The sequence below is a fragment of the Pan troglodytes genome, chromosome 1, assembly GCF_028858775.2.
Source record: "Pan troglodytes isolate AG18354 chromosome 1, NHGRI_mPanTro3-v2.0_pri, whole genome shotgun sequence".
Lineage (NCBI taxonomy): Eukaryota > Metazoa > Chordata > Mammalia > Primates > Hominidae > Pan > Pan troglodytes.
Window position 1 is genome coordinate 31,913,724 of NC_072398.2, and position 25,251 is coordinate 31,938,974.

General features: G+C 38.9%; 1 long non-coding RNA gene across 1 annotated transcript; it reads left to right on the forward strand.

Moving 5' to 3' along the window:
* The first annotated feature begins 906 nt into the window (after positions 1-906).
* Positions 907-24,488, forward strand: LOC112208633 (uncharacterized). The gene is made up of 2 exons (XR_002943135.2): positions 907-1,064; positions 24,220-24,488. It is a non-coding gene; the product is annotated as an uncharacterized LOC112208633 (long non-coding RNA).
* Positions 24,489-25,251: the final 763 nt, after the last annotated feature.

Consider the following 25,251-nt stretch of genomic DNA (forward strand, 5'->3'; position numbering starts at 1 on the left):
TATCTCAATCTGGCTAGGAGCAGTTGTCTTATATCTAAAATGAGAGCATTGAATTAATCCACTTTGAGCTCTCTAAATTCACAGGGACTCCATGGCTGGCAGAGCTAGAGCCCTAAAGCTGTTAGTGCTAATAACCCTCCTCCAAGCCTTCCCAGTAATGTTATCAACTATTGATAAGCATAGATTTTATTTTATAAGCAGTAGAAAAGTTTTGGGCCTGGGTAGGATAAAAAAAGTGCATAGCAGTAGCAATACTTAGACTTCTTCCTGGGATTTCACAAGCCATGTTAGAGGGAAGGCATAAAACAGAAAAGAGCAGCTGATTGTGGTGGTACATGCCTGTGGTCCCAGCTACTCAGGAGGCTGAGGCTGGAGAATCACTTGAGGCTGGGAGGTGGAGGTTGCAGTGAGCCAAGATCATGTCACTGCACTCCAGCCTGGGGAAGATACTGCTTGATGACTGCGGGGTGAAGGCTTTTGTGGGAGGTAATCTTCTGGGGACTCAAAAAAAAAAAAAAAATAACTGAGGTATATTTCACGGGGAGTGAGGAGGAGAGATATTTGTCACAATTAAGCCAGTGGTGGCTCAACTTTAATACAACTTCATTAAAAACACTGAAATATGAAAATATGCTCAACTCCATTCATAATAAAAATGGGAATTAAAATTATGCTAAGATAATATTTTAAACATTTTTATTATTCAATTAAAAATCACTCTTGCAGCATATATTTAGGGCATCTTGAGTCTCTATACTCTTAGGTTGCAGGGGAAAAAAATCACTCTAGAACCTAGCAGCTTGAAATAACAATGGTTTATTATTTCTCATGATTCTGAGAGTTGATGGGGCTCAGCAGGGTGGTTCATCTGGAGGTGGGAGCTGGGCTACAGTCATCTGGGGATCTGAGTAGGCTGGAGCACTCATGATGGCCCACTCATATGACTGGTGGCTGGTTCTGACTGTCACCTGGCAGTTCATCTGGGACTGTTGACTAGAACACCTTGGTTCTCCACATATCTTCTCCCTATGGGCTGGACTCCTTGTTGTCTCAGCTCCACAGGGGTAAGTGTTCCAAGCTTGAGAAAGCAGAAAATGCAGATTTCTTAATACCCTTTTATAACTTCTGAGTTTTGTACTACATGATTGTATTCTTATTAAAAAATAATTGAATATATTTACATTTTCTTAAATCCAAACAATGAGACATAGAAACTCCAATTCTGAGCATGAACTCCAAGAGAAATGTAGATCCCTTATAAAAGGAGACAAAATTAGAAATGTTATTATTGCAGCCCTGTTTGCAACAGTGTAAAAAATGGAACTAACATAAATGTCTACCAAGAATAGATGGCCAATAAATCACAGTGTAGCCATATTATGGAATACTATACAAAAGTTAAAAAACTAAGAGTTATATACTTACTAACATGGAAAGATTTCCAAATGATAGTGTTGCATATTAAAAACTCAGAAAACATATTATGAATTCAGTGTCAAAAATGATTAAAAATAAATATGCATATACATATATGCATACATGTACAAACATAGCACAGAAAATGATCTGAGAGTTCTAGGGAGCTTCAGTGTCTCTGTGGTTTCCTTTTTACAATAAAAATTACATTTTTATTACATGTATTATTATATATTAATGGAATTAAATTAAAAAGAAAGTCAACTTTTGTCTCAAGATGGTGGATTAGCCATTCTCAAACAATGAATACTGTGCTTGTCTTCTAAGGCTCACTTTAACCTTATTTTTCTACAAACCTCACCCCACTTGATTGAAACACATGATAGAAAGATATAACAACAGCTAAAGCAAACAGTAGAGTTAAATAGAATGTAGTAATAAGTAACAGGAAGGAAGATTCGAGAAAATGACTAAATAAAAACAAAAGAACACCATCATTTCCACGACAAAGATACAATGTAGTTTGCTAAAATGCGCTGTAAAAAATAATTATTTTATAGAAAGCAGTGTATGTGATTCAAATCAGTGAAACATGGGCTCATTAGCTGTCCTTCACATATTCTTGAAAAAAATTTAAAGCCCATTTTCCAATAAAGAGGAGGTTGATAATGCACTATAAACTGTCATAAGGAATTCTCACTGAGTTGCAATGGGTGTGAAAAAAAATGTAGCTTATTCTGCATTTACAGGAGCAGTAGAGAGAAGTTTTCCATTTCCTCACTAATTCATTCAAAGACAGGTCCTGAGGCTTCCATGTGAGACGCACACATCCTGCAGAGCCTGTACGAGGAGACAGACTTTCAAACAATTACAGCAAGTGTCTGGGAATATGGCTGATAGACTACTTATCTGGACCTAGGAGAGGCATAAAAGAATGATTAAAAATTACTAATAATATGGTCACATCTAATACTTTGAGTCCTTACTAAGTGCCAGGAGCTGTACTGTGAGTTTTACATACATTCACTCTTTGATTCTTCCATAATTCTTATAATGTAGATACCATTGTTATTCTTTCTGGTGAGGATTCTGCTGGTTAGTGACTTAAGTAATTCCTTCCAGGTCACGAAGCCAGTCAGTAGTGGAGCCTGGATTCCAGCTCGTGACTGTCTGGACTTCATGCCCTGACTTTTTCCAAGATTTGTACAATATTGCTGGCCAGCTGGCTCTTGATGAATTGGTAAGCTGGCACTATGCTAGTGTGGGGAGGCATAAAAGAAGGTAGTATCTTTGAAGACCTACTGGTGGTTTAACTTGGCTGAAACTCAGGAATGAAAAGTGGCAGGACATGAGGCTGAACACGGAGGCATTGGCTGAGCCATAAATGGGTCATAAGCCAGGAAAGGAATTTAGGTTTTATCATATAAACTATACAAAGATACTGAAATGTCTCTGGGAACAAGTCAAGTCAAATATCGTAATTCTTGTAGCATAGAGTACAAATTATTCTAAAGGTATTAAGAAAGCAGAGAGATCATTTAGGAAGATGTTTCAAAGAGTCTAATCAATACATAAAATGAGCTTGAACCAGTAAGAGTAGAGAGAGATAGTCAGTATGAAAACTGTTCTCTCGAATCCATTTGTTGCCATCCTTCTGAGACAAAAGTAACAGAATCATGCTGAACAAAACTTACCTATCGAGGCACCAAATGTACTGTGTTATTAACATTCACATTCCAACCCAGTGGCCACAGCCATATGTTGCTATTTCCTACTCGATTTTAATTCCTGGACCATTGACCTCAGTCCCTGAGAAATTCCTGTGTTAACACAGGGCTGAGAGAATGTTGATTTGAGTTGTTAGGATTTCATAGCTCAGAAGAAGATTGAAAGATACAGTGCAGAGTTAATGGATTTTTCAGCAACTTTCTAAATACAATGTATGGCCTTTGCTAAATATCACCTTGTTTACTAATGTATTAGCCAAGATTCTCCAGAGAAACAGAATCAATGTGATATATATAATAGGAATTGGCTTGCACAATTATGAAGGCTAAGAAGTCCCAAAATCTGCTGTCAGCAAGCTGGAGGTCCAGGAAAGCGAGTGATACAGTTTCAGCCCAAGCTCAAGAGCTTGAGAACCAAGAGAGCCAATTGTGTTAAGTCTTGGTCTGAGTTCCAAGTCCCAAGTGCCAGAAGTGCCAATCCAAGGACAGGAGAAGGTGGATGTTCCAGCTCAAGCAGAGAGAGAGAAGAATTCATCCTCTCTGCCTTTCTATTCCATTCTGGAATTCATTGAATTAAATGAAGCCCACCTAAATTAGAGAGGGTCATCTGTTTTATTCAGCCTACTGATTCAAATGCTAATCTCTTCCAGAAACAATCTCACAGACATACTCCAAAATAATGCTTTACCAGCTATCTGGACATCCAGTCAAGCTAACACAAAAAATTAACTATTGCAGCTAATGTGTGAGGTCTTTGTGATTCATATTTCCCTAGTGTTCCAGGATGAAATCATCCACAGTTCTTGAAGGGAGAAAAAGACAAAATTCAAGTAGGTCAATTTTATTGCATGCTGGAAGCTCTGGTAAAAGAATTGGTACATGAGGAGATTGAAAAGATTAGTTAGAGTGAGACTTGGGATTATTGTTGTTTTTCCAGTTATCCATGCTTACACTTTACCCAATGGCCATGGAAAATCAAGACTCAGTCACATTGTCAAGAATCCTCTTGTGAATGGCACACGTCTCATGTAAAATAATATTTTATAATAGGGAATTATTTGGGGCTACCTTTTCAAATAGAAGGGTGCTGATATTTTAAATGTGTCCACTTTTCTGTAGTATTGTAGCTACAACACGGCACTCTTTAGGCAAGTATTTGGGCACTTGAATTTTAAATACTGAAGACAATTTTTACTAAGGAAAACTGTTTTACTAAGGAATTTTACTAAGGAAAATCTTTAAGTTAGCAGAGAAAAAATATTTTTAGAATTATGAATGCTAATAACAATATGAATCAAAAATAATTGCTTTAAGTCCTTCTGTCACAGAAGAGGCGTACTACGCAAAGAGTAAGGGTGTGAACTGGAAGCTGGGAGAGCTGGCTTGGTTCCCTTCACCGGCCATCACTGGGGTGCGTCACTTGATATAAAGGATTTCTGTTTATCAACTACAAAGTGGTGGTAAAAATGGCTTTCTTTACCACTGGCTTCTGAGGTAGATAAGTGATAGCTAGACTCATGCCAACTACTTGGTAAAATGTGAAGATTCCAGTTAACTAACCTTTTTTTTTTTGACTGCCATAACAAAGAGTCAATTGAGTTTTTCCACTAGATTAAATGACTTTCAGTTTTTTTAAATTGAAGGAGTTGGCCAGACATTTTGATTTGAACTGTCCCTTCTTCCTAGACTAATCCTATATCCAATTAAGCCCAAGCCCTGCTGATTTTACTTTCTAAATGTTTCTCATATCTGTCTACTCCTCTCAACACCCATTCCATTTCTCTAGTTCAGAGCTCATTATCTTTTCAACAAACGCTACAGTAGCCTTTTAATCTCCCTGTCTCCATTTTTATTCTGTTTTAAAATTTCCCTCATCTTGCAGGCAGAGTCATTTTCCTAAAACTCAGCCTGACCATCTGTGGCTTCCCATTTCCTGTGGGCAAAATCCATGCTCCTTAGCCCAGCTTGCAAGAATGTTCTTAGACTGTGTCCCCCTTCTCTCTTCCATTTTTGCTCCCTCTACTATCCATTTTGTATGGCATGCCCTAGTAATAGCAAACCACTTGCAGTTCCTTGCATTTACCAGGGCATTTTATTCCTCTGTGTCCCTCTGCCTGGGACAATCCTACGTTTTTTCACCCAACTTAACATTTCTCGTTACTTAAGGCTTAGCTAGTCATCATCTCCTCCAGAGGCCGTCCCTAAACATTTCATTTGGCTTACACTTTCTCCTCTGTTTTCATAGCCTTCTGGGCTTGCCTTTTCCAGTACACTTACCTTTTATATTAACATGGCATTTCCCCTACAAGACTACAAGTTCTTCAGTGTCAGGAACCATATCTTGATCGTCTGTGTCTCTAAAACCCTGGACTGTGGGAGGTTCATGCTAACCTTCAATAATGTCCCTTGCTCTGATTCTTCCTCACTTTTCTATCCTTATTCATTTGCTTCTATAGAAGTTTAATGCTGGAATTAGAGACCATCTGGTCCAATTCTTTTCTCTCTCACTCCATTTACAGAAGAGAAAATGGAAAGTAGGATGTTGTGCCCAAAATCATACAAGCAAATAGTAGCAGGGTCAGATACAGAACTCAGTTCTCCAGAGAACAAGGGTTAAACTACATGAAATAAAAGTTATGGTAAAGTTTTTGGCAGAATGCCTGGCATGTTGTAGGAGCTTAGTATGTGATAGGCCATTTCTGTTCTAAGCCAATTGTCTTTCCATTATACTCCATTGCCTTTCTGCAAGAGTAACTCTTCCAGTTGCTTTCTTTTTGCTCTTCAGTCTCTTAGGTTGATACAGCTATGGAGATTATAGCTTTCAAAGTGTTTGAGAGGAACCATATTTTATAAATTAAACATTGCTGACTGCTGAAGGTATGCTATTAAAAATGTTAACTCACCAGGACCAGAAACACCCCAATGAGGGTGCAGAGTTTTCCTGTTACATTTAATTAAAAGATCATTTTTATGACAACATCATATTAGGGGTGATAAAAGGATCGTAAATTGCTTCATGAGGTCACCAAGAAAGTTCCAATGCCCCATTAGTTTTCATTGTCCAGTCCCAAGATATCAACACTTACTTTTATCACAAAGTACATAAAACATACTGACCTTTCTGGTTGCCATACACAAATATTCCCCAAAATCATATTGAACTTGTTTCACATCTGAAACTTATTACTGCCAAGGGCAGATGTAAAATGCAGCTAATATTTTATATGCTATAAAAGGATGAAGTTCTGGAAAATTACACATGTTAAGTGCTTTGATCTCTGAAACTTACCATGTCCTTCTGTAAATATAACAGCTTTGACCTCCTGTTTTTGATTATAGAATTACAACCTAAAACATACAGTGGGAAGCCATGTATCAGCAAGAATATGGATAAGCAGGGATGATTATTTAACTGAAGCACATGCTTGTTGTTTAGAATCAAAGGAAAAATTATTTTAATTTTGTTACTTATGGAAATATAGATGTTACTCTACAAAGATGTATTTTATCATTGTAATTAAGAAATGGTTTTACACAACGTCAAAAAAAGGCTAAACTACTAACCACAATTTTATGAAGAACGTGTCAATTTCCACAGAAGTGACAGAATCTTCTGTGTCTTTGTTACTTTGGTTTGGACATGCCTGCTTAATATTCAGAAAATCACAGTGCAAAGGAATTTCCAGAAGTCAGGTTCTCCAAAGTGGCTTTACAGAGCACTAATTTCTAAAACCTTTATAAAACGATTTTATTAAGACCTTCACTGAAAACCTTGATTTTTTTTTATCCCCTGGTTCGCTCCTCTTTCCAAAGGAAGTGACCAGCCAAAACTGTCTGTATGCAACAAAAAGATAAAAATTTCAATTAGGCTCAGTGCTGTCATAAGCGGACCACATGAGAAAGCTTGAGATAATCCACATTACATATTGATGTCTATCAGCTTCGAGACCACAGCCGTGATTCATTCCAGGCCCCTTTTGTAGGTTTGGCAGCCACTGCACCCAATAAAGGCCTAATCATATTAATTTATGCCCCTATCAATTATACATTCAGATTCCCCAGATAGCTTGTCAGTTTTTATTCACTATTTTCCAAAAAATATGCCTATTACAGTTACTGTGCAAATAGTAGGACTGTCAGAAATGGAGATTTAAAGAATATTACTTAAAAGAGGTGGGCTTCCTTAATTTATAAATGTTGTATTATGTGTCATACATGTGCTAGTTTTAAAATCTAGAAAGGGGGAGGGTGAACCTTCTCAATCCTTTTGTGGTGTTTTAATAGTTCTTTAAATCAAACAATCTTTGGTCTATCTGTAAAATATCTCAGATACTATTATTTGAGACATCATTTATTTTTGTCTTTCAAACAAGAATCATCAATTAAATTGCTTTACAGGCACTATCTTCATGCTATATTTTGCCATGTGGCTGAAGGTCTTGTGAAGGTGGTCTCAGAGTATCTGCGTATTATCTTTGGCGATGGTATCAAAGGCTGCTTCAGGCAGGTATAGGGTGCCTCAGCATGGTAGAGGAATCCTTGTTCATAAGCAAGGGAGTATCAGGACCCCAGGAACCAGGAGCTATGGGCAATTCTGCAGTAAGGAATAATACCAGTTATAAGGTACTGGGAGTCAGGCAGTGAATTAGCCAGAGCAAGGGGTAAAGTAAACCAAGCCTAGCTCTGTGCCCTTCTGCTTTTTCTTTTTTTTCCCCTCCATCTCCCAAATCAGCTGCCCACTCGTGTCCACGCTTGCAGAACTTTGTCCTCCTCTAGCTGACATCTAGTTCTTGATGACATATTTGTGAATCGCCACAAAGCTGAGCCTTTTCAAGGAGAGATGTAGAGAAGAGCCTCTGTGTGGGTGACCTGAGCAGTCACCTAACTACCACAGGGAGGGCTAGAGGGATTGGAACTGTTTAGAACCTACAGGACAGTAGAAAATCCTTTTTTTATTGAACAAAAACACATAGAGATCTACAAAAAAGATGTAGACTCTGATTCATGGAGCCGAGACTCTAGTGGTTGAGTGGTAAAACAACAAATAAAGATAAAATTACAAATTGTGTTCAGGTTATGAAGACTAATATATGATGTTACAAGAAAGCAAAAGAGGAGACCTTTTGATGGGAAGATCCAGGAAGTTCCATTCAAGCTCAGGATTGGGTACGACTCAGCAGGGGGAGAAGAGCAGCTTGAAGACACACGCTACCTCCACTTCTTTCCTAATCCCACAGACATGACGATAGAAATGTACAACTATAAACCCATAAGGGGCAAAAAGAGTTAGAGAAGAAACTGCAGCAGATGTATTGACAAGACACTGGCAGCTGGAAAGTCTAATTGGAACATTGGGTTTGCCTAAAAGCTGAAGATGAAACAAAACCTTATATGGAAAATGAACCGGGACTGCAGAAGTGAGAAGGTGGGGAATGTGAAACTGGAAGGGGGCTCATGAGCTAGCTGACTCCTATATTGCACAACTGGGTCTCAGATCCCTTGGGGGCTTTCAGAGGAGCCGTGTTGAAGCAACTTGGAGCAGGCTAGAGCATGTGTTCATGACTCCCTCCCCTACCTGTAAAGGGCTGCCTTCAGGAGGATTAAAATCTTTATACCTCTGGGTTGCTTTCAGGCAATGACTTCAGACAAAACTTTGGGATGGCAAAGCAGAGACAGGCTGAAGTCCATGCTGGATGTGGGAAACAGATCATGCACATGGGACTGTCTACCGCTGCACTGAAATCAGCTGGGCAGACAGTTTGTGGCACACAATGCCTTACAAGTGGTTGCTACAGGCAGGGAATAGAGAAACCAGGATTCCAACTGTCTGCAGGGGAGAATGCCAGTAAGAACAAAGATAGCTGCTATCACAAGCCCCACTACCTTTGAAGGCTGGAGTGTGATGTGGAGTTGATAACAGAAGAATGGCTTGGAAACCTGTACAAGGAGCATTCATTAACCCCACCATGCCTGCCCCAGCTCCAGGAATCAGGCAGTTTCTCCTTCCCTTGCCAGAAGAACGGAAGCTTTCTTTCCTAAGGAGCCCAATGTAGACTACTGCTGAAAGTAACTATTATTGATAGTAATTGCTCCTGCTCCCTGGCTATTCATTTTCTCTTTTCTTGCGCAGGTCTCTGAGTAGCTAGACTTTTTCTCTATACGTTTTCACTTTCTTATTTTATGTGGTTCTGTTAGTTTTTAGTAAGAAACTTCCTCTGTGCTTGTGAATCTCAAATGAACTTCTGTGTGGATGTCACCAGGAGTTACTGAGCATCATATGAATGTTTCCCAAGTTCTAATCTCTTAATCTTACCCCATGGGAAGAAAAGTCTGCTAAGTTGCCTTTTAGACAGTCATCTTTTCCCATTACCTTCATATTGATGGATAATCCTCAGAGAATTCCATTCTTTAATTGTGTCAAGCTCCTCCCCACTTTGCTGCACCAGCCTTGGTGCCAAACCTGAAGGTGGGGTGGATTACTTCCACAAACATATCATTGAACAGAGCTAGACATATAGCCCCACTTAGATGCAAAGGAGGCTGGGAAATGAGGGCTTCTTATGACCAGAAGGAAAACAAAACAGCAAGTAAACACATAGTATATTCTTTTCGCAGTGACTTTGGTCAATAGCCACTTTCAGTATTCTAGAATCCCAGGAATATTACTCTTCTGCCACCTTACTCCCACCACATTCAATTTGCACTCATCTCTATTTGCACATTGACTTTTAGGAACCAGATTTAAGATATCCAGTGCAGTGCCTGGGAAGTTCTCTGCCTATTGCCAGGAGAATGGAAATTTCCCTGGGGTATATGAGAGGAAGTTGATGAATGCTGGAGTAAACTAGAGGAGACAAGAATTGTTTCATTTGAGAAAAGTGAATGGCGCTGGAGCAGACAAATGAATCTGATGCAAGAACTAATCAGAAAATACAAATGAAACAAGCTACAGATGTCCCCTGGAAAACAGAATCACTAAAACTGGTTGAACCAGAAAAAATGGGCTTAATGAGAAAGAGAAAGAAAATGGGGGAAAGGAGGGTAAGGAGGTATCTTAGCTCAGGCTGCCATAACATAATACCATAGACTGGGTGACTTAAGCAACAGAATTTACTCCTCACAGTTCCAGAAGTCTGAGACCAGGGCATCAGCATGGTCCTGTCCTGGTGAGGGCCCTCTTCCTGGCTTTCAGATGACTGCTTCCTTGCTGTGTCCCCACATGGAGGGGAGATGAAGGTCTGGTGTTTCTTCTTCTTGTAAGGATATTAATCCCATCCCAATGGCTCCACCTTCATGACCTCATCTAAATATAATTGCCTCCCAAATCCCATCCCCTAATTCCATCATATTGGAGGTTAGGGCTTCAACATATAAATTTTGGAAGGACACAAATATTCAACCCGTAATAGCCGGTCAGTTGAGAAATAAAATTTGTTAATGAGTGGCTTTTTGGCAAACATGTCAGAAAGGACAGGAAGTAAGTATCAAGGACTTTCCTATTCATTAAAGGATATTTGACGACTTGTTATGAATCAGAAGAGAACAGTTGAAAATGAGTGGCTGGCAAGATACTAATCCAGGGACCTGGGCACTGTTACATCTGAGTCACATCACCAAAAGGGAACTCCTTTAAAAAGAAATTTAACATTGTAAATTCCTTTAAAAGACAGTGAATATTACCTGAGTGTCTAAAAGACATATTTGTTTCCTACTTTAAAATAGTTTTCTATTCTTTTATCATTTTAGTTATACAGATTTCATATAAATTTTAGCTGAACCGAGGTTGTTCAATTATAGTCAGCTCTCAGTTTCCCATAAGAGAAAAATACTCTTCATTTGGCATTTGAGAATGCTATTTAACAGTTGCTTAAATATCCACTACATGCAAGGTGTCATTCTTGGAATAAACAAAATGAAATCCCTACAGTCACAGAGCTTACTTTGTTTGTTTGTTTTTTTTTTTTTTTGGAAGGGGGTGGTGGTCATGCACATGAAGCAATAAACAAACTAGAAGAAATCAAGTGATCATAAATATTATAAACAGAATTTACTCAGAGGATGAGATATGAGATAGAGAGTGATCAGGATATAGGAGAAGGCCTGTCTCAGAAGAATACATTTAATCTGAGGCCTCAATGCAAAGGAGGAGCCCGTCATACCAAGATTTGGGGGAAGTGCATTCCAGAATAAGTTCCTGGGAGCTCAAGTACAGCACGGTGACTACAGTTAATAATACTGTATTGGGTATTCAAAATTTCCTGAGAGTAGATCTCAAATGTTCTTACCCTACACACACAAAAAGATAACTAGGTAGGGTGATGGATAACTTCATTGTGGTAACCATTCCACAGTATATGTATACACGAAATCATTACATTGTATATCTAAAATGTGTACAATTTTATTTATCAGTTATACCTCAATAAAGCTGGGGAAACAAACATTCCAGACAGAAGAAACATTTCAGGTTCTTTGAACCAAGAAAAAGTTTGTTAACTTATGGAAAGACAAGCATTTTGGCTCAAGACCTAGGGTATAAAAGAGCAGATGGTGGGGGATGTTGGTAATGGGGGAGGCTATGCATGAATAGGAGCAGGGTTTTATGGGAAATCTCTGTACCTTCTGCTCAGTTTTGATGTGAACTTAAAACTGCTGCAGAAAAAAATAAGCCTGCTTAGGCTGGGCACGGTGGCTCATGCCTGTAATCCTAGCACTTTGGGAGGCCGAGGTGAGTGGATCACGAGGTCAGGAGATCGAGACCATCCTGGCTAACACAGTAAAACCCCGTCTCTACTAAAAAACAAAAAATTAGCCGGGTGTGGTGGTGGGCACCTGTAGTCCCAGCTACTCGGGAGGCTGAGACAGGAGAATGGCGTGAACCTGGGAGGCGGAGCTTGCAGTGAGCCGAGATCGCGCCACTGCACTCCAGCCTGGGTGACAGAGTAAGACTCCGTCTAAAAAATAAATAAATAAATAAATAAATAAATAAATAAATAAATAAAAATAAGCCTACTTAAAAAGAAAGACAGAGAATAGAATGAGATGATATTAAAAAGAGAGCAGGGGTCAAATCATGCCAAACTTTGAAAGCCAGAGTAAGGATTCAGAATTGTCTTCTAGGTGCAGTTTTAATTCTTCCTGGCTATTCTTTGCATATTCCTCTTTGCAGTGGGCCTTTGTAGTGCAGTGGCTCTCATCAAAAGATACAGCCTATTTCTCCACCTCCTAGAGTCTGGGTAGGCCCAGTGACTTACTTTGGCCCGTGGGACATTAGCAAACATGACGTAAACAAAGGCCTAGGAAGCTTCTTGTGCATTGGGGTTTGCTCTCTGGCTGCTCTTTGGAACTCTGAGTCTGCTGTTGGAAAAAACCTGGTACAGCTTGCTGGAGAATGAGGGATCACATGGAGAAGGGAAGAGATATCTCAGCTAAACCCTCTACGACTTGGCCAACTAAGCAACCACAAGACATAGGAATGAGGCCATCCTGGATCATCCAGCCCCAGCTTAACACTGGAGAGCAGATTAAATATTCAATAGACCCACAGAATCAGGAATGAAAATAAATGAATGTTACTTCAAGCTACTAAATTTTGAGGTGGCTTGTAATACAACAAAAGCTAACTAATTTGGTGTGATGGAATCCTTTGGAAGATATTAAACAGAGTGGTGACCTTATCTGATTTGCATGTGGGTTTAAAAAAAAATCCCTCCAGCAGCAGCATGGAGAATGGATAGTAAAAGGGCAGTGGAATCAGGGAGACCACTGGAAAGTTAATGAAGAAGTCCAGGTGGGAGATGGAGGGGGCTTGGACAGGTTTGGAAATATTAGTAATAATTGCTGTGATCTCATCTAGTTTTAAGGTTTTAAATATCATGCATTTGCCAATGACTCCAAAATGTATTAACGTATGTCCAACTTGGACCTCACCCATTATTCCTAATTCATACACTCAAGTGTTCCTTCTGGACATCTTCACTTTGATGTATACTTGGAATTCCCAATTTAACAGAATTTGTGATTCTTACTGATTCAGTCTGTCAAAAAGATATCAAGCCTGTTCTTCCCATAGTCTTTCCATTCTCAGTCACTGAACATTCCAAACGTTCAGTTGCTCAAGCCAAACATCTTGCAGTCATCCTTGATGTCTTTCTCTCACACTCTGCATTCAATCCATCAACAAATCTCATTGGCTTGACCACCAAAAGATATGGCATTACTACCCTGACCCAAGCCACCATCATCTCCCATCTGGAGAACTGTATAGCCTCTTAACTACATAGCCTCTCTGCTTGTTTTCCACCATTGCCATTTTCTATTGCTCTGTAAAAAATTGTTACATACACAGTGGCTTCAAAGAACATAAATTTATTATTTATTATATTTATTTGTTTATAATTTATTATTAAAACAACAAATTATTTTCTTACAGTTTCTATGGGTCAGGAGTCTGAGTACAAGTTAGCTGGTCTTCTCAGTATTTCATCAGGCTGATTTCAAGGTGTCAGTATAGCTGCAATCTCATCTGAGGCTCATAGTACTCTTTCAAGCACACAGGTTGTTGGCAGCATTCAGTTCTTTACAGTTGTGGGACTAAGGTCCTTGTTTTTTAGTAGCTGTCAGTGGCCAGGGACTACTCTCAGCTCCTAGAGGCTGCCTGCAGCTCTTTCCCATGTGGGCCTCATAGACATGTCACAACATGGCTCTTTGCTTTCTTCCAGGCCAGCAGGGGTGCACCTGCTGCAGCTGCTTTTCTTTTAAAGGGCCTATCTGATTAGGCCAAGGTAACTAATTAATAACTGGATCACAGGTTCTACCCACCCTCAAGGCGAGGGAATTATACAGGGGGCAGGGTTCTTGGGGACCATCTAGAATCTTGTCTACCACACTCACTTTGTTTTTCCATTGTGAACGCACCAACTTTAGCTGGGTTCTCCAAAGAGCAGGTAGAACAATCCTGCTTTTGTGTTTTAAAAAGTGAGATCATGTCAATCTTCAGCTCAGAACATTCCAACAGTGTTTCGTCTCTGTGATAGAAAAAAATGCAGTCTTTATCTGGGTCTATAAGGCCCTAAGAGAGCTGGCTCTCCACTGCTCATCTGCCCTTATCCCCTACAGTTCATTCACCCCCTTGCTCAAGTCATGCCAGATATCTTGGCTTCTTCTTGGTCCTTAAACACACCCAGAATGTTCCCATCTCAGGGTTTCTGCACTTGCCAATGCTTTTGTCTTAAATACACTCCTTCTGGATATTGGCATACCTCACCCACCCACAGATCAAAAAATTCTCTCATCTTATTAAATAGGCATTCAGTAAACACCCTGTGTATCTCTGAGTCACTTTCTAGCTCCCTGACCCTGTTTTATTTTTCTTTTTAGCACTGGGTCAGTTTGGGTCTCCCAAAAAGCAGATGCCAAGATGGATTTAGATGTGCAAGAGGTTTACAAGGGAAAATGCTTTAGAAGGATAAAGGGGAGAGGGAGGAGAAGTGGGTGGGTAGAGCCTTCAGACAGCAATACAGGTCTGATATCTGCAAAAGAAGACAGGTAAGAGGAGGATCAGAAGGGAAGAATGGGTAGGAGGATCTTGGATTACAGTGCAGCTCTGAGAAAGCCTTGGACAGGCTGGTGGGAAGCCCTGGAGCAAAGATGGCCTGTTAGAAGAGTCTCATGTTGAGCAGAAATGACCTGGCTGTAGCACCTTCTGGTCAGTACTGTCTAGGATTAGCCTGGGGAAATCCAGGCCTGTGTGAACACAGTAGGAGGTCCAAAGATGTTATAGGTAGAGGCCATCAGCCAGCTTCACTCCTCATAGCTCAACCTCCATAGTAATCACAAACACTATCATCACTTAATGTACATTACTCCTTTATATCACTGGATATCCACAGTGCCTACAACAGTGCCTTTCACAAGATTGCCGCCATTCTATAGCATTTATGAACAAATGACTAATAACAGCTAATACTTTTTGAATATTTACTGTGCACTAGGGATTGTTAAAAGTGTGCACATTTTTACTGGACTAATTATCACAAAAAACTCTATGAGGTAGGTGTTATTTTGTCCTCATTTAGAAGTGGGAGTATAGAAAATGTAAGCAATTGAACCAAGATTTCACATCTACCAAGAAGCAAGATGATAGACATATTAATTTGCTTGGCAGTAGTAATCATTCTACTATGTACCTGTATATCAAAACATCATGTTGTACATTTTAATATATACAAAAATAAAATAAAAGTTCCTTAGAATACTTAAAGAAGAACCCAGATCCCAGGTGTTTAACCTCTGCTCTGCATGCTCTGCTCCTCTAGAGAGAATAAATACATTCAAACTCAGGATGTGATTGTAGGTGCAATCAAGAGAATTATTAAAGAATTTAATGAGAAAAGTAAAAGAAACAGAAAAATCAAGAAGAGTGCCTCAATATCTATCTTGGCAAATAGTGGGTGTTGAAATGAAAAAGATTGGTGCTTTCTCCAATTCTTTTTAGTTTTAAGAAGAAATTGTTTCGGCCAGGTTAATTTTGGGAAATGTATTAAGCATTCACAAAGTCGTAAAGTAGATATCTGAATATCCAAGACGGAATTTCTAGGAACCTGGAAATAAAGATTTAGAAGTCATTATCATAGAGTTTATATTTTTAACTACAAGACCAGAAGAAATTATAATAGAGGAATTATAGAGATAAAGAAGTGAAGTAGTGCAGCTATTGTGGAAAACAATACGGTGTCTCCTAAAGAAACAAAAAATAGAGCTCCCATATAACACAGCAATTCCACTTCTGGGTATATACCCAAAAGAAATGAAATCACAGCCTTCTAAAGATATCTGTGCCCAGCCACGCGTGGTGGCTTACGCCTATAATCCCAGCACTTTGGGAGGCCCAGGCGGGTGGATCACCTGAAGTCAGGAGTTCGAGACCAGCCTGGCCAACATGGTGAAACCCCATCTCTACTAAAAAATACAAAAATTAGCCAGGCATGGTGGCAGGAGCGTGCAATCCCAGCTACTCAGGAGGCTGAGGCAGGAGAACTGCTCAAACCCGGGAGGTGGAGGTTGCAGTGAGCCGAGATTGTGCCATTTCATTCCAGCCTGGGAGACGGAGCAAGACTCCGTCTCAAAAAAAAAAGAAAAAAAAAAAAAAGTATCTGTGCCCCATGTTCATTGCAGCATTACTCACAGTAGCCAAAGTATGGAAAAAACCTTAGTGTCTGTCCATTGGCAGATGAATAGGTAAAGAAATTGTGCTATCTACACACAATGGAATAATATTCAGTCTAAAAACATGGATAAACCTAGAGGACATTATGTAAGAGGGAGTAAACCAGACTCAGAAAGAAAAACATTGCATGATCTTTTTGCATCATAGAATCTAAAAAAACAAAACTGGAATACATAGAAACAGGAAGTAGAAGATGGGGAGATGAAGGTCAAATGGTACATAGTTACAGTTATGTAGAATGAATAAATTCTAGGGGTCTAATGTACAATATTAAGATTATAATTAATAATATTGTATAGCATACCGGAAATTTGCTAAGAGAGTAGATTTTAGGTATTTTCACCACACATGCTAAAACAGTAACTATGTAAGATGATAGATATGTTAATTTGCTTGACCGTAGTAATCATTTCATATGTATATGTATGTCAAAACATCATGCTGTACATCTTAAATATATACAAAAATAAAATAAAATAAAACTTACTTAGAATACTTAAGAAGAAAAAAGAGAAGGAGAAGAGAAGGGGGCTCAGGGCAAAGCCCTGGAGGAACCTCAAGCGCATTGCGCTGAGTGAGAAAAAGTCGATCACGAAACATACGTGCTGTATAATACCATTCATGTCACATTGTCAAAATGACAAAATTATAGAGAATAGATAGAAAGTTGACAGAAATTGGCCGGGCGCGGTGGCTCACTCCTGTAATCCCAGCACTTTGGGAGGCCAAGGTGGGTGGATCACCTGACGTCAGCAATTCAGGACCAGTCTGACCAATATGATGAAACCTCGTCGCTACTAAAAATACAAAAATTAGCCAGGCGTGGTGGCGTGTGTCTGTAGTCCCAGCTACTCAGGTGGCTGAGGCAGAAGAATCGCTTGAACCCAGTAGGTAGAGATTGCAGTGAGCTGAGATAGCGTCACTGCACTCCAGCCTGGGCAACAGAGCCAGACACCATCTCAAAAAAAAAAGTTGCCAGAAATTAGTCTTGTGGGCGGAGGAATGTCACTGTAAAGTGATAACGTGAAGGAGATGAACACAGTTCTGTATTCTGATTATGGCGATGGTGGAACAAAACTATAGATGGGATAAAAGTTTTTAGAATTCTAAACAAAAAAAGAGTATTTGTAAAAATTAGCGTCTCAAAAAACTTAAGTACAGCCCGTATTCTTATAATTGTTTGTACTGCAGCAAAGTCAATTTCTGGGTTTGGACAATGTATTCTATATGTAAGTGCTGGGTACACAGGAACTCCCTGTACCATGCTGGCAACTTTTTGTGAATCTTAAACTATTTCAAAATAAAAACTATTTAAAAATATAAAGACAGTTTGTCTGCAAAAGTGGTATCTGTACATTTATTTAGATGTCTTTTTATATTTTTAAGAAACTTTTATAATTCTCTACAGTCAAAAGAATTTAAAAAGTATAGATTTGAAATGAATTCTTTTTGATTCTAGATTGAAATATTTTAATAAAAGAAATAGAGTGCAGGGAAGAATAACTTAAACTGCTGGAGGCCATTTAATTTATGTATTTATTTATTTATTTATTTTTGAGATGGAGTCTCACTTTGTTGCCCAGGCTGGGGTGCAGTGGAGCAATCTCGGCTCACTGCAAGCTCTGCCTCCCAGGTTCACGCCATTCTCCTGCCTCAGCCTCCCGAGTAGCTGGGACTACAGGCACCCGCCACCACGCCCAGCTACTTTTTTTATACTTTTAGTAGAGATGGGGTTTCACTGTGTTAGCCAGATGGTCTCGATCTCCTGACGTCGTGATCCGCCCACCTCGGCCCAATTTATTTATTAAACTAAACCTGATCACTCGTTATGTGGTATGCAATATGCCAGAAGAAGGGGGATGCACAAGTAAATAAATGGTGCACAGTCCTGGTCTCAGGGAGATCCCAGTCTAGTGTGGGACACACAACAAAACTCATAGCTACAATGCAGTCTTTTACGGGTGATTTCAATTTCTCATTGTGATGATCTTGTTATGGGAGACATGGAATAAGAAACAAGTACCGGCTTAAAATTCTATAAATACTTACATTTTTTAAAAAGGCAGAGACATTAACATTGTATATCTCTTCAAGGTCTGAGGACAAGATTATTTTGGTTTCCAATTTTACCAGACTTTGGCTTCTAATAATATTAAATAGTTTCCTAAGCAAGAAAAATGACTTGGGTCAATAATAATTAGGCTATCTTTCTACCACTCAGACCTCAGAAGTAAATAAACCAGTAGAAAGCCTGCCTGGTTTTGATGTACATTTAGTGAAGTTGGAATAGGCAGGAAGGGATCCCTGCTTCTGATGATAGGAGGAGAGAGGAGAATTCCAAGTGGACTGAGTCCTGACACCAAGAAAGTGCTGTTGGGGTTGGTTTGTTATTTTTACTGAGACTCAAATTAACTCCTTCAGTTTTCCCCTAAAAGAAGCTTTGTATGGACCCAGCAGAGACAAGTCCTAATTTTAAAGAGACAACCCTGGACAATCATAGCAACCTGCCTTGGTACCAGGGACAGGGAGTTAGGAGTGACTGGATGTTCATGCCATTTCCTTTTGTTGCTCACTATTCCCAATGAATTGTCCTCTTTTCCTTTTAAAAAAGTGGCTGGAGTTTGATGAGGAATAGCATACTTACATAGGCTCAAGATATCTTCCGCAAATTATTTAGAAATTTAAAATCGTAACTTTATAATAGAGAAAGCTGGCAGACACACCTTAACCAATCATCAGAGTTAACATCATGACTATCTGGACAGACAGCATCATGTGACTGCTGATGTAAGACATTGAGAAGGACAGAATATCATTTCTGGTATTCCTGCCAAAAATGAAGAAGCTAAATCTAATCATATGGAAACATCAGACAAAACCATATTGCAGGACAGTCTACAAAATGAGCATCCTGTCCTCTTCAAAAATGTCAAGGTCAAGATGCAGAAAGGCAGAGGAAGTGTTCCAGATGAAAGGAGACTAAAGATACGTGACAACTAATTGCAATGCATGATCCTGTATTGGATTTTGGACCAGGGAAGGGGAGAAGGAATAGCTATTAAGGACATTATTGGCACATATATCAAAATTTGAAAAATGGACGATGGATTAGATAATACTACTGTATCAATGTTAGCTTTCATAATTTCGAGTATCATATTCTAAGTATGTAAGAGAATGTCATTGTTTTTAGGAAGTACACACTGAAATATTATTTACGGGCAAAGAACTATACAATGGTTCCAACTTTCAAATAATAAAAAGAAAAATTTACATACATGTATGTGTGTGTAGAAATGTTTATATAGATAGAGAATTATAATACAAATGGGGCCAAATGTTAATTGGTGAATCTGAGGAAAAAGGAAAACTTTTCTCTAAGTTTAAAATTAAATCAAAATCTAAAATTTAGAAAATATGTGCTTGGCATTGAGTGCTCAATGTGATCAGCTTCCTTGTGTTCATCAGGTTGAAGTAGGGTAGCAATTTTCCTCAGCCGCTGATGCATCTGGCTCACGTGGGATCTATTCCAACAGCATGATAACCACAATAATCAAGGTCTGCCGAGAGGCTGTAAAAGCACAGAGGACAGCTCCCGACTTAAGCTGTGGGTAACAAATGACTTCCCAGGGTTGGTGATCCTTAAGCTAAGTTAAAAGGAGGAAGAAGAGGTACCCAGGCAATGGAGGGCCTTCTGGGTGACAGCTATGTTAGCAAAGGCAGAGAGAACTTGTATCTCTTTTTGCCCCTAAGATCAGTTCTCTGCCCTTCCTTCTCTGTGTCCAGGAACCTGACCTCTTTGGCCTGCATCTCTCAGATCCCCTTGACCTCTGTCTTCCAAAGACTTGATCAATGGAAGACACCAGTAGGAGATGCAAAGGCAGGCAGGGGAGAGGCTGGGGTACTTATTCTCACTGATTTTGACAGTATCTGTGTAAAGCTATTGCTCCTGTTGCCTGGCCCCACTCCATTGTGTCAGTGCACTCCAGACTTTGTTATCAGTATTTATTCCTCTTGCCTCTTCAGTCCTGGGGTAGTAATGACTTCTTGTTCTTGCTAGTCCCTAGGTGCCTTGGCCAGCCTTTGTTGGTTTCCCTAGATATCCACTTTTCTAAGAATAATTCCTCATTATTTTCAGTTAAACCTTTTTAAGTGTGCCATGTGTTTCCCGCTAGGAACCTTCCTAAAACACAAGGTGTGGCTGAAGCTGAGGCCATATGGAGAGATGGTGGGAGATGAGGCTAATATGGTGCAGGGACCAGACCAGATAAGGCCAGCTTTGGCTATTATTCTGATACGCAGCAATCCAGACATTACAGAACAGACGTGCTGTGTAGAGGAGAGACCTACACAGCTCTCCTGTGTTAGATAGTCCTCAATTGTGTGACCTTGGTAAGTGACTTAATCTGCCTGAGCTGTTTCCTCATTTATGGAAAGAGATTAACCTCACAGGGTTAATGTGAGAAATAGATGGGGATATAGCCAGTTCATCTCCTTTTATAACTATATCCAGACAGTATTTTAAAGATCAATTTCAGTACCACCTCCTTCATAAGACTTCTCTGACTGTATCAATCTCTAGTGACCTCTCCCTTTTCTGAATGTCTGCTGAGCATATACTCAATCCAGAGTTTTATATTCCATCATTTCTCATTGTTTCATATGTGTTTATGCACATTTCTTTGCTGTGATTCTCCAACTAGGTTTTAAACTGTTTCAAGCAAGAGGCAATGTCTCACAGGTCTTTTACTCTCCCATTGCTGAACATGGTGGGGACTTATTAGGACTTGTTGGTTGACAAAAGGAGAGGAATGATTTTGAGTGTCATAGCACTTAAGGGCAACATTCTTAATCCTCTTCCATTGTTTCTTACCTTTCTACCTCTACCTCTATTCTATTATTATTCTAAAACCAAAACAAATGAAAATTCTTTCATTCCTTCCTTCATTCATTCATTCAAGCATATCTTTTAGCACTTACTATATAAAAATCCATAGACATTTCAGATATTTTGTTAACTTTAATCATTTAGAAGAGAAGGATTTGTAATAGACATAGAGTTCCAAAATTAAGTTACAATTATGCTCCCCAAAAGGGCCGGGATGAAATGATAAAGAGGAGATGGTACTTTAGATTTGGGTATAAAAAGGTCCCCCTCTATGGCTGAGTAAATTTGCTATTTTCTTTGCTAAAGTTGTTTCACTAATGACTTTAGTTTTTTTCCTACACTCTTTGTGGTACTAGGCATTTTTATTTAACAAATTTTTCCTAAAAGAGAAATGAGAAGCTTAAAAAAAGTAGAATTAGAACTAACATTACCATAGAACTTAATAATTTTCTCACATTGTCTCATTAATGCTCAGGGCACCCGGGAGGTCACTAAATATGATGATTATCACTTTCAGACAAATTAAAATACCAAGGAACAGAGAGGTTAACTGAATTCCCTATTCCCTACACATGAAGTTATTGTTGAAGCTTGTAAATGGAACTCATTCTAAGATTCAGCCTGATTTTCATAGCTTCTTAGGTCCCTCTAGATGCTTTCTCTAGCAAAGAAAACAAAAAAAGAAGAAATCCTAGGCCAGGGGGATCTAGAGTTGGTGTTTCTCAGTCTGGAGGATGTCTACCTCTTCCTCATGCTCACGAAATGACCCAACACATCCCTGGCCTGGGCATGGTCAGAGGTGGGACTGGTCAGTAGCATGGGCCTGGTGTCAGGCCAGCATAGTTCTTGCAGGTCTATGCTTTTGTATTCTCCTTTCTAGGTATCCTCAGAAAGTGAGGTTTCCTTCTGGTCCTGAGCGTCGGCTCCAGGGATGAAGTAGGAGGGAAGTTTCTGAGTCTTTTTTTTCTTAATGTCTGTGCTGAGAATGGGACAGCTGTCCATCATAATCAACACCACAGGAGGAATGACTCCCAACTTGCCTCTGTGCATTTACTCCCCCATATTTATCAGTGAGAAAACGCCCAAGTCCAATGCCCATTATTGACCCAGTGCCTCCAGGGATCTGATGGATTTTGTCCATGAGAAAGGGAAGCAGGCGGTATCTGTATTTGCATTCCTAAAATGAGTCAGGCCTGGGCTTAGCTGTAGAGTGCAGGACCAGTCTAAGGAGAACAGTCACCCCTCAACACCTATGGGCTGCTGTTTGGGTGGGCGGATATGGGACAGTGGATGTAAATAGGCCAATGTTTTTCAGTTTTTTTTAGAGATGGCATCTCGCTATGTTGCCCAGGCTGGACTCAAACTCCTAGCTTCTAGCAATCCTCTCACCACAGCCTCTTGAGTAGCTGGGACTACAGGCATGAGCCACTGTGCCTAGCTCCAACATTTTCAAAGAACCAGAAATGTAGATTTCTGGGGGAAGATGATTTACAAAACTGCTAAATGTTGTTAAAAACATCATGTAAAGCAAATATCCTATGAGAACCCAGTTTATGGCCCCCCCTTTGATAAGCAGATTTCCCTCCTTATTTGCCATTGCATGGGATTTGGTGGCAGACTTGAAGCGTAAATGATCCAGGTGGAGAGAAAGTAGAGATTCCAGATACTACTATTAGGACTGTTTCTTTCCTGCAAGTGGCTCTAGCTAGAAGATAGAAAGGAGATGATATGGATGTTCTGATGTAGATTAGAACTTAAAAGGAGGAGGTAGAACAAGAAAGTGCTGATGCAGCAGCATTTTTCTTTACTCTTTTAAGACAAGCAATTTCTAAATTAGTGAATGAGCTAAACTTGTACGTTGTCCAGCCATGGGCTGGGAGAAGCTTAAAGTCGTGCTCTGTTGTGGGATTGATATTTTGCAGAGTAGGGAAAAGCTGACTTACTTCGCAAAGATGATCAATCTCATAGAAAGATACAAAGGGACCCTGAGAGGTCATTGATTCAATTCAAAAAGTTTTTATTGAGCACCAGTATTAATCAACCCACTAAAGGTCTATCTCCAAATACAGTCACACTAGGCGTTAGGGTTTCAATATATGAATTCTGTGGAAGCACAATTCAGCCCATAAGTGGTATTATTAGAATTTTAATTTATAAATTTCAATCAAAACCATTGTATATAAATAGGAAAATAATTCCTGTAACAAGATTCATTTCTATAAATGTAATTTGTTTCTATTTCTCCCTTATATGGTAATTTAGCCAATTTCCTAGAATCCTTTTGTTAGTAAATTTTATATATAGACATAGATATGCACTGTGTACATCTATCTATAGCTGTCTGTTTATACCTATATATAAAATACATCTATATATGATATATAGATATATAGAGCAATACACATATATATCTATCTAAACTTATCTATGTATCCATAACACATCTATATTTATATGGATGCAACATATCTTTATATGTATATACAATGTATATATATATAGATTGATAGCTAATATAGATAACTCTATAGTATGTACTTATATACTGAAACCTCAAGTTGCTTCTATGATTCATCAAATGAAAGACAAAAATGTCCCATCCCCAAATTACCAAAGTATAGTTGTTTTCTTGGACTTACCCTCTGCTCTAGCCAAACTTATTTTCTTGTCATTTGCATTCATTTGTTTTTCACTCGGCAGACTAAACATGCCCTCCATCCAACTTTCCACTAATCTTCATCCTCACTTTTCTCCTAAAGTCTAATTAAAAGGTACTTTGTGTAAGGAAAGGACAGAAGGAAGGAGATAAGGAAGGCAGGGTCAGTTTTTCTACTATGTCTCCTTCCTCTAGAAATGTCTCCCTTCAATCCAGGAGTTTGTGGGCACCACTAATTGGCATTTCTTAGATTTGTACAATTTGTGTGTTCTTAAATACTTATTTGTACTTCCTCAAAACACAGGGACTAAGACTGAAGCTAGAAGATACCAAAAAATTCATCAACTGAGTTGGAAAAACATCAGTCAGACTCTTGGCTGAATCCCCTGTCTACAAGATAGAATGACTTCTGCTTCTTCCACCTTGTTTGGATTTGCCTACAACACAGCACATTATGACAACCTATGTTCATTAGGCTGTCTCCAAGAATGTTGACACAGGTTACATCTATTCCATGGAAAACTAACTGGCTTAAAGCAAAATTTTAGGTTAATAAAATTATCTACAGAATGATCTGAATTTGTAACCTTATTGAATTACTATAAGGAATGACCATCTGATTATTTGGGTGGAGGGGAACACAGAAAGAATTGTTTTTATGTCACAGTACTTGCATTGTATGTGTGTTTGTGTGTACATATGTCCTATACATTTCATGTATCGAATATATATTTATATGTTATACTTATATATTATATATATATACATGTGTATTTATATATGCACGTATACATATATATTTATAGGTATTTGTATTTTCTCTTTCTATATGAGGAAATATGTATATAATGAGATTTTATATTGGTCTAGTATAATGAACTCGAATTTCTTCTGTACAGAATATGTTTTATCATCAGTATATCTTAAGTGGCATTACTACAGAGGATTTATTCACATAAATGTACACACGCAGAGTAAAACCTTGTATATGAATATACTGATAGCACACAAATCAGAAAAGGAAGACCATAGTTCAAATTTGCAGGACTTTCCCACACTCAAATTTTACATTGCGATCAATTGTCACTGTTATTTCTTTTTTATATATATAATCAACCAAGGAAAGGCTTGCTGCTTATTTTGTACCTCCAAAATTGTGTTCTGCTGCTGAGTGTGCAGTTTTGTTGAGGATGTTTGTATCATCTTCTGTAAAACCAAACCAAGCAGATCCTTTCAATGAAAAGAAAACAATAGGTCAAAATTTCTTTTTTTTTTTTTTTTTTTCTTTTTTTTTTTTATTATACTTTAAGTTTTAGGGTACATGTGCACATTGTGC